Genomic DNA, 10000 nt, shown 5'->3' with positions numbered 1-10000 from the left:
ACAGCATTTTTCGAATGGATTTTTGTCCTTGAGCTGCCATTTAACTAACGCAGAAAGCAAACACAAGTCGTGCCAAACATGAGGTAAGCGGAAGTTGTTTGCTGGATTTCCATGTTTTTTTCAGTTTACATAGCCCCCGGCACCCCTCGCGTTCGCCCCGTAACTTATCTATTGTAGATTACCTCCCAATTGTAGATTACCTCCCAACCTTTTCAATCTTATGATCATACCACATCTCTGAGACTTACATATTGAATCGATGGCACATCTTCCAGTGTATTACCTGCGCAATTTTATCACTTCGCCATGCTACATGTAGTGCACTGCACTCGCTCTGATTAGTCTGATACAGTAATGCTCATGCAGAACTGTCTCATCTCTGGCGGACCACACATCCCACACGTTCCTGAAACATCTTCATCTTTTATCTCTGATAAGCTCTGTGTTTCCATAAAACTTTCCATATCGAGCATTGCTGGTGTACTTCTGTAATAGGTCCCTTTTAATATCTTCTTTCTCCTTGCCTTTTCCCGGGAAGTTCTTATTGCTCACTTCTCTGATGAAGATTTCACCACTCCTTGCCGCATATTTTCGCAGACTTTCAATTTCCATATTGTTGAGGGACATAGTTTTTAAGTGTTTAACCCACTGACACCTCAAACGCCCTGGAACGCCTCCAGTTGGCGAGTAAAATCGTCTTGCGTTAGACAGAGTAAAATCTGTCACTCCCAGGGGGTCAGTGGGTTAACCCATTCACACTTAAAACGCCCTAGGATGCCCCCATTTGACGAGTAAAATCGTCTGGCGTTAGACAGAGTAAAATCTATCACTCCCAGGGGGTCAGTGGGTTAACCCATTCACACTTAAAACGCCCTAGGATGCCCCCCATTGACGAGTAAAATCGTCTGGCGTTAGACAGAGTAAAATCTATCACTCCCAGGGGGTCAGTGGGTTAACCCATTCACACTTAAAGCGCCCTAGGATGCCCCCCATTGACGAGTAAAATCGTCTGGCGTTAGACAGAGTAAAATCTATCACTCCCAGGGGGTCAGTGGGTTAACCCATTCACACTTAAAGCGCCCTAGGATGCCCCCCATTGACGAGTAAAATCGTCTGGCGTTAGACAGAGTAAAATCTATCACTCCCAGGGGGTCAGTGGGTTAACCCATTCACACTTAAAGCGCCCTAGGATGCCCCCCATTGACGAGTAAAATCGTCTGGCGTTAGACAGAGTAAAATCTATCAAGTGTCATCCCTCCCAGGTGTCAATGGGTTAACACGGTCCTCTACACTAATCAAACCCTTTCCACCAATTTGCCGTGGCAAATTAATATAGTCTCTTAATGTTATTTGTATGATTAAAGTTTGATAAATACTTAAAAGCTTCCTTGTCTTTTGGGCAATTTCTTCCAGTTTATCCTTCTTCCAAAATATAATACCAACCCCATACCTTATCACAGACACTGCTCTTGGATTCAAGGCAAATCTTGTGTTTCCTGCATTAAGTTTTGAGTTTTATAATGTGCTTTTCACCCATATGAAGTACTCTTTTCTGACTATATCTTTCATTTCTGTATGTTTCATGTTGTCTGCTTCAAAAACCCTGAGGTATTTAATGTACACTTTATTTTTGTCTATCTGCGTCATCAGCTGATAATTCGGTAATGTTTTTCCCCTGCTTTCTTCTAACTTTCCCCGTTTAGTGACCAAAAGTCCAAAACCCACATTTTTTAATGCTAAACTTCATTCCAGTATCCTAGCTATATACACATACTGTATTGATCAAGGAATTCCGCTGTTTTTCGTTGTTTCCATACGGTTAAAGGTCATCCATAAAGAACAACTGATTTACGGTAACATACCCCTTTCTTAATTCGTACCCTGCTTTACTCTTCCTCAAAATCAATGTCAATGGTATCAATACATCATCATCATCATCGTCATCATCATCATCATCATCATCATCATCATCATCATCATCATCCATCATCATCATCATTATTATTATTATTATTACTTTCATTGTTGATTTTCTCAGCTCTGTGACAGCCAGTTTCTGTATTGGTATCCCATTTGAACCTCTACCCTGAGATATCCAATACTCTCCTCGGTATCCTTGCTGATCCCAGTGGGGCAGCTAAAATTGTACTCTGCTACTACCGGTACTTCCTTCTTGATATCCAGCTTTTTCAACTCCTTCTCCAGTACTGTTTTGCCACAGCTCCCAATTCTCCTACTGTACAACCAGTAATACTTTTGCTGATCATGAGGTGTTCCACAATCTTTGAATCTCCCTTGCCAAGTCTTAGTACAGTACATGTACTTCTCCACTTTCTCCTTTTTCTTCTCTTGTACTCTTCCATGTCTACATGTAGGTATTGATGCATGTACATTTATGACCAAGCCTGGCAAAAAGCGCCGGTCATCAGACATTTGTCCGGTAAACTTGAGGTTTTGACTGGCAAACGATCAGTCTGACCGGACAGGCTGATCAGGGTCTTCTGATATGATGCAAAGTAAAACTGTATTTTTACAGGTGCATTGATTTAAATTAAATAACACTGCAATGTACATGTGCTGTGGAATCAACAAGGATACTGTTCCCCAAATGCATGTTGTTTGTGTTTTCATTGGACTGATAAGATTTTATGACCAGTTTTACAGTGAATTTTTAGGGCCTCAAATTACATTTCTTATCGTGACTTCAATAACTAACGTTATTGCCTATGCACAAACAAAAGCTGAAACATATACAAATGTATTTTGTTCAACTAGAATGACAAACAAAGAAAGCAAAAACATAAGAATTCTCAATAGAATGGCAAACGAAAGCAACAGTATTGTCAAAACAGTATTGGGCAGTGTGCGCATGTTTTGATTGTTTTCATTGTCATGCAACAAAAAGCAAATTCAAAACCGTTCAATAAAAGAATCCAACAACTTGAAATGATTTCGAGACAAATATATAAACCGTTTCTCCAATTGTCAGGTCTGTGTGGTACATCGTTTCTGAGTTATCAATTTCCCGAAGCATTTCACACAATGCTGCCATGTTGGTAGACCGTCCGTGGTCCACCAATATGGTGGCCAGTAATCAACGAAAACACCTGGAGTTCACTTTTCCGCAAATGTGCTTACTTAAATCAGAAACCCATAAGGGTTGAAACAATACAATACATGCTTAATTGACCACTCCCCATGGGGGCTTTTCAGGGCCAATGAAACACAACGAAACGACAGAACAGAACAACAACAACTGTTAAGAATCCCAACTGGCCAGAGGCAAGCCAGTTGTCTATTTACAAGTGCAGCTGGGAAGTTGAACCAGGGACTACCAGGATCAAATTCACCAAATGGTCAGAGCAGGTCTTGAACCCGGGATCTCCCGATCTCAAGGCAAGCGCCCTAACCACTGGGCCACACTGCCAACATGAAACGTGTAACGCACGTTCACAGCTTCCGAATATTAAGTGCGAACTGATTGGTTGAATGTTTCAGTGCTAAGTACCATATTTGGAAACCCCTTGCTCTTGTTGTTCCAAATATGGTAATTAGCAAATTGAATAATTATTCAGATGAAGCTTGTTCCCCAGCACACAGGGGGCCGTTACACGTTTCAACCCTTGTGGGTTTCTGATAAAATACATGTGTAGGAACACCTCTCGTAATGTACTTGAAATCCACAAATGTCTGAGAATCATAGAAAGAGACAAGCTTTTCAATCAGCTCTGTATCCTGGGGTCACGCAAGGTAAAAATTCGGAAATTCAAAAATGCTGTATCCGAAACAGAGGACGTTATGGAACTGGGAAAAAGAATTATTTCTAGTTCATCTTCAACCCTCATTTAGATACAGAAAATATGTGCATGTGAATATTTCAAAGGTTTAATTTTAAATACTGTTTTTTGTACATTGGTCTGAAGAAAGTTCTAAAATATTTGAATGGAATCTTGAAAGATTTTTTTTGAAATTCTTCCGAATATGACTGAAGAATAATTTGAACAACAACAGTGGTGTCTTCCCACATGAATATTGACATAATGTTAAGTGATTTTACCCCATAAGATCTTACACGGGATTCCGATCATGCTAGAGCAGAAATAGTTTCAGGCCTGACGTTAAAACACGAAAAAGAAGGATCTTCCTGTCCGGCTACGGGCAATGCAAAAGATTTGAACCTTAACCCTCACCCTAACCACTTTTAAAAAAGAAAAAAAAAGAAAAAAGAAAAACGAGACAATGAAAATGAGGTGCCGTGGCCTGGCCTGACACATGACAGGCTTATAGCAAAAAAAATTATTTGTAGGCTTAATGACCCATGTGTGATTTAGATCTTAATTGTCTTTGAAAACAATATCTGCTCTTTGTGCCTGTATAACAATGATCTGTTTGTTTAGAGAAATCCAAAAGTATCTTTGCTTTGCTATTTTCTGCCACTTTCTTCTCAACATGGTCATACCAATTCCTTGAGTATGAGAGATAATATTTTTTACATAGATTTTAGTGTATTATTTGAGCTACTTTGTCATGTCTCTTTAGAACTACATTCACATTGTGCAAGTTTGCTACACAAAATTAATGGAGAATGTGAAATATAGTTTTGTCTCTCTATTTATACATTCTGCATTTTGTGGTTGACTGGCTTGTTTTTCTATGATAACCTCCCTCCATCAAGTTGTTAGTGCCTGATCCTTTGCAGTTTCTTCTTCATGTACATGTATCCATTCCTGAGCCAATAATTGTAGCCATGGCTGACTGGGCTACCCTGCCTAAATAAAGTTGACTTGACTTTTCTGATCTTAATCTTATTGTTTCCTCCACTGATTTCAGTCCTCTTCTGCCCTCATTCCTTGCTAAGTAAAGCCTGGCCATGCTTGCTCAGGGATAATGATAATAATAATTAGAATGATAATAATAACAACAATAATAATAATAATAATAATAATAATTATTATTATTATTATTATCATTATTATTCCATGAAGCTGTAAAGCTAAATGCACCATGATAATAATAATAATTTAATAATAATAATAATAATAATAATAATTATAATTATTATTATTATTATTATTATTATTATTAAATTATTATTATTATTATGGTGCATTTAGCTTCATGGCAGGTACAGTGTACTGTATGGTACACCCTGTACATTGTAATCAAAACTTCAAGAAATTTTAATCCCATCATCAGGTCATAACAAGCTGCCTTAGACTTCAAGGACTCTTTGGAGGATTGTTGCTTATCCCAGCAAGAGCTGCCAACTCTATCCCAGCAAACATGTACATGTAGTCCCGAGCCAGTCTCTTTGGAATAGTACCCCGTGCTCCAATAACAACAGGGACAACTTTAACACTCCTTGATCTTCCACAAGGCTTTTATCTCAACTGCCAGATCCAGATACTAATCTTGTTGACCTTTTCCTCTTGTTTGATATCTACCCTTCTGTCACTAGGGCATGCAATAGATGAGGCAATTTTTGTTTTGTTTGTACACAAACACAATGTCAGGGTGATTGTGATCCAGTTTCTTATCTGTTTGTATAGAGAAATCTCACAGTAGTTTAAAAATTCTCAGACTCATAGTTGTACAGTGTATAAGCAGTTTAACAGCTGAGGGCAACTTGTATGATGGACCTGAATACCAATACATGATAGTTAATTGCATGTCTGGTCAGGTGTGCCACTGGTCCATGTAACTATATAAATATGCCAAAGGAATCTATTAGTCTACATTATTATTGTTACATGTAGCAATTGTACAATGTAATTAAATTTAATTGTACCTCTAATTTCTTGCAGCCTGCTCCATATGCCTCTGGAGAACAAGCTGTTTAATTGTCACCAGAAGACTGAGAATACTTTAAATATGTTAATTCATTCAAGGTGCAAAGATACATGTAAGTACTATTTTTATTAAACTCACAAAAAGTAACAGTTATTATAACAAGTATACACAGGAAGTTATTGTCAAAATGTCAGTCTTTATTCCAGAAATTGGCCAATGAGGGCTCAATTATTGTCAGCTGGAGAAACATTTTGTAACCATGCATTATCAAATTTTTCATTATGGTTAACCTCAGTAGTGCTAGAGTCTGGGCTTCTGATAGGATGCGGAAAAAAATGAAAGATTATGCGGAAATTTTTGGCCATAATTATTATGCGTAAACATGCGTTGATTATGCAGAAATTACACTGGATTATGCGGTTCCAAATTTAAGCAATAATTTGTAGAACTAATAATTACATGTAGGCTCGTCCAATGTATTTACATGCTTATGGTAAGTCAAGACTCGAAATTGCGACCAATACAGTCTCATTTGCAACTGAATTTTTTCCCTTTGCAATTTCCGACCAGCTTTCACCGTTAAGATAAAAGGGTTAGCAATTAGCTTTTTGCTGAACCTTTTGCTAAAATAAATAAAGCCAAACCTAAAAGTGGAGCTCCCGTTTTTAACCCCAAAAAGCAATAAAATGTTTATGGAAATAACTATGCTTCTGCATAAAGTACAGATTGAATTAATCATCATTAGTGTGGACAGTTTACAGTGATCAAACAGATCAAACACCTCTGAGCTGACAGCATGCAGCAAACAAACAAGCCTTCCAAACAATAACCAACAATTTTAGTCAACTAAAACTGAAATTACACGCATAGTGATGTCTTTCACAACATTTTCTGTTTGACTGACAATCTTTACTCTTTAATCTTTACTAGGATTTCTTTGCTTAATTTTTTCAAATTTCGTTGCCTCTTCTCTGATGCTCTTTCCTGTTCTTTATCCTGTTGCTCATCACTAATATGATTTCCCGCCAAAAAACACCGGTTGCCAAGTGCAATGCTACCATGCGATTTCCGGCCAAGAAAAATTGTCCGAACACTCCTGTTCCCACAGGCTGTCCGGCTTCCCCACCTCCACCCTAACAGTCTGTACGGGCGGACAGATGTACGTGACATCATAACAAAAATTTCTCGCATGGATACTCTCACCCATGGTGCTCCGCTGGCACCCTTTGCGTGCCTAAGATCCGCTATTAATATTAAAGTCTTGTAGCCCTGATCATCTACTGTACATTTGATGAATTGATGTCAGTTTTTCATGCGTCTGTCCTGTTATTGATCATGAATTTCATCATAACATTGTCAAAGTAGCTGAGTGGATCCACCTCCACCCCGACAGTCTGTACGGGCGGACGGATGTACATGACATCATAACAAAAATTGGATCCTTAGACTACTTTGATAATGTTATGACGAAATTCATTGTCAATAACAGGACAGATGCATGAAAAACTGACATCAATTTGTTTTTCACAATAACAAAAAGGAGAGGGGTCAAAATTAAGTCAAACCATGTGAAGAAGGGGAGACAAAAATGCGAGAACTTCAATCTGACGCGAGCAATGTCGTGTCATTATCGCATATTATCGCATTATAAATTTATGTAAGACAGGACAAAGATCTTTCCAGTAGAGGGGAGTACATGCTTGAAACGGTTTATCTGTGGATGCTAGAGAGTACAGCCCAGAAAAAAATAAATATAAATGTGGCTGGAACAGTTTGTACAGTAATTAACATAATTTTTATTCTACTATATATATATACTCACCCCCACTGTGGCTGGAACAGTTTGTACAGTAATTAACATTATTTTTTATTCTACTATATATATATACATATATATATCTGACTGATTTTTGAAGAAGGTGGCTGCTTAAATTTTCGGTTGAATACGGGCGAAGCCCGTATTCAACCTCTTGGCGCGGTCTTTGAACCAGGGGGGGCTCCGTCAAGACATGCCTGTGCAAACTCTAGAGTGTCTGAGCTATGATTTAAATGTTAGCTTGCACCTATAAGAGCACGGCAAAGTTAGTTTAGGGGGGTTGATTATACCCTGAGTTAGAGTTTGTGCCTTGGTTTAAATAAAATAACTTGTCAGTATTTCTGTGACACTACTTGGCAGAAATTGGTCGCCTATGACTTAGGAATGACCAAGAAGCTAATTCTCTTATATAGGACTTGATCAAAATTTAAGTCAGGAAGTCAGGAAATGTCTTACCTTGACCCCTCAGGTGCCACAGGGATCCCCATGCAAGGACCAGTAAAATAATTATTAGACACGTGTAAACTCGAGAAGTTGCATTGTCCAGTATGGGGTAAAGTTTGATGCTAGCTGCAATCGTAGTTGTCAGTAGAAAGAACTTTGTTGTGCATCTGAAGGAGCTAAGTTACAGCATCAATGGGTAGCTTTTTGTAATTTATCCAGTCAGAAATTAGCATGGAATGAAAACGAATTCAATGCTATGGCCAATGGGAGGCTCAGCCTGAATGGAATTTGCTTGAGCAAGATTGTTTAGTCTGCATCTGCTCCATTGTGCTTTGATATCTGACTGATTTTTGAAGAAGGTGGCTGCTTAAATTTTCGGTTGAATACGGGCGAAGCCCATATTCAACCTCTTGGCGCGGTCTTTGAACCAGGGGGGGCTCCGTCAAGACATGCCTGTGCAAACTCTAGAGTGTCTGAGCTATGATTTAAATGTTAGTTTGCACCTATAAGAGCAAGGCAAAGTTAGTTTAGGGGGGGTTGATTATACCCTGAGTTAGAGTTTGTGCCTTGGTTTAAATAAAATAACTTGTCAGTATTTCTGTGACACTACTTGGCAGAAATTGATCGCCTATGACTTAGGAATGACCAAGAAGCTAATTCTCTTATATAGGACTTGATCAAAATTTAAGTCAGGAAGTCAGGAAATGTCTTACCTTGACCCCTCAGGTGCCACAGGGATCCCCATGCAAGGACCAGTAAAATAATTATTAGACACGTGTAAACTCGAGAAGTTGCATTGTCCAGGATGGGGTAAAGTTTGATCCTAGCTGCAATCATAGCTGTCAGTAGAAAGAACTTTGTTGTGCATCTGAAGGGGCTAAGTTACAGCATCAATGGGTAGCTTTTTGTAAATCCAGTCAGATATATATATTTATATATATAAACAAAAACAAAGTAAACAGGCAAGGCAAAGATCAGCTGTTGCTACTCGATCTGAGTTTCACGCCGGTTGGCGATCTTCAGGCAACTGGCAGTTCAAATTTATTACAAGCGCATATAAACAAAGTTGACATCTAAAACAATGGTATATATATATACCGTATATATATAGAGAGAGAGAGAGAGTGTAGGAGAGAAACCCTGACAATGCACACCCCAAATAATCATATTTTTACCTGTATAAATGTTTGAAAGAAAATTTGCCCTGAGCGGGATTTGAACCCACGTCCCCCCATTACTAGTCGGGTGTGATCACCACTACACCACCAGGACAACCATGCTGGCAACACAGCCATCGAAGAGGTGATTTACGTGGTTAAGGCGTGGGCTTCCCGGGAAATTTTCTTTCAAGGTGACAAGGTAGGGGAGCCTATAACTTCACTTGAAACCCAACTAAGGATCAAATTAATGATGCACGACCGTAGTCAACTTAGCGGATTACAAGGAAGGATCCTAGAAGGATACAGGCTAATTTTAATTTTAGAGAGAGTGTAGGAGAGAAACCCTGACAATGCACCTTGAAAGAAAATTTCCTGGGAGGCCCACGCCTTAACCACGTAAATCACCTCTTCGATGGCTGTGTTGCCAGCATGGTTGTTCTGGTGGTGTAGTGGTGATCACACCCGACTAGTAATGGGGGGACGTGGGTTCAAATCCCGCTCAGGGCAAATTTTCTTTCAAACATTTTATTCAGTTAAAAATGTGATTATTTGGGGTGTGCATTGTCAGGGTTTCTCTCCTACACTCTCTCTAAAATTAAAATTAGCCTGTATCCTTCTACATGTAGGATCCTTCCTTGTCATCTGCTAAGTTGACTACGGTCGTGCATCATTAATTTGATCCTTAGTTGGGTTTCAAGTGAAGTTTTAGGCTCCCCTACCTTGTCACCTTGAAAGAAAATTTCCCGGCAGGCCCATGCCTTAACCACATAAATCACCTCTTCGATGGCTG

At 39.0% G+C, this 10000-nt stretch overlaps 1 long non-coding RNA gene across 1 annotated transcript in view; it reads left to right on the top strand.

Annotated features, from left to right (window-relative positions):
* Nucleotides 1–10000, top strand: part of LOC138042165 (uncharacterized) — an 11411-nt gene that overhangs the window by 60 nt on the left and 1351 nt on the right. Inside the window, exons 1-2 of the long non-coding RNA XR_011130933.1 lie at nt 1–83; nt 5805–5902. The exon at nt 1–83 is cut by the window's left edge and continues 60 nt beyond it. This is a non-coding gene — a long non-coding RNA (uncharacterized lncRNA). The remainder of the gene's footprint in view (nt 84–5804; nt 5903–10000) is intronic.

This window comes from Montipora capricornis, chromosome 3 (assembly GCF_036669925.1).
Source record: "Montipora capricornis isolate CH-2021 chromosome 3, ASM3666992v2, whole genome shotgun sequence".
Taxonomy (NCBI): domain Eukaryota; kingdom Metazoa; phylum Cnidaria; class Anthozoa; order Scleractinia; family Acroporidae; genus Montipora; species Montipora capricornis.
This window is presented reverse-complemented; position numbering and strand designations above follow the sequence as displayed.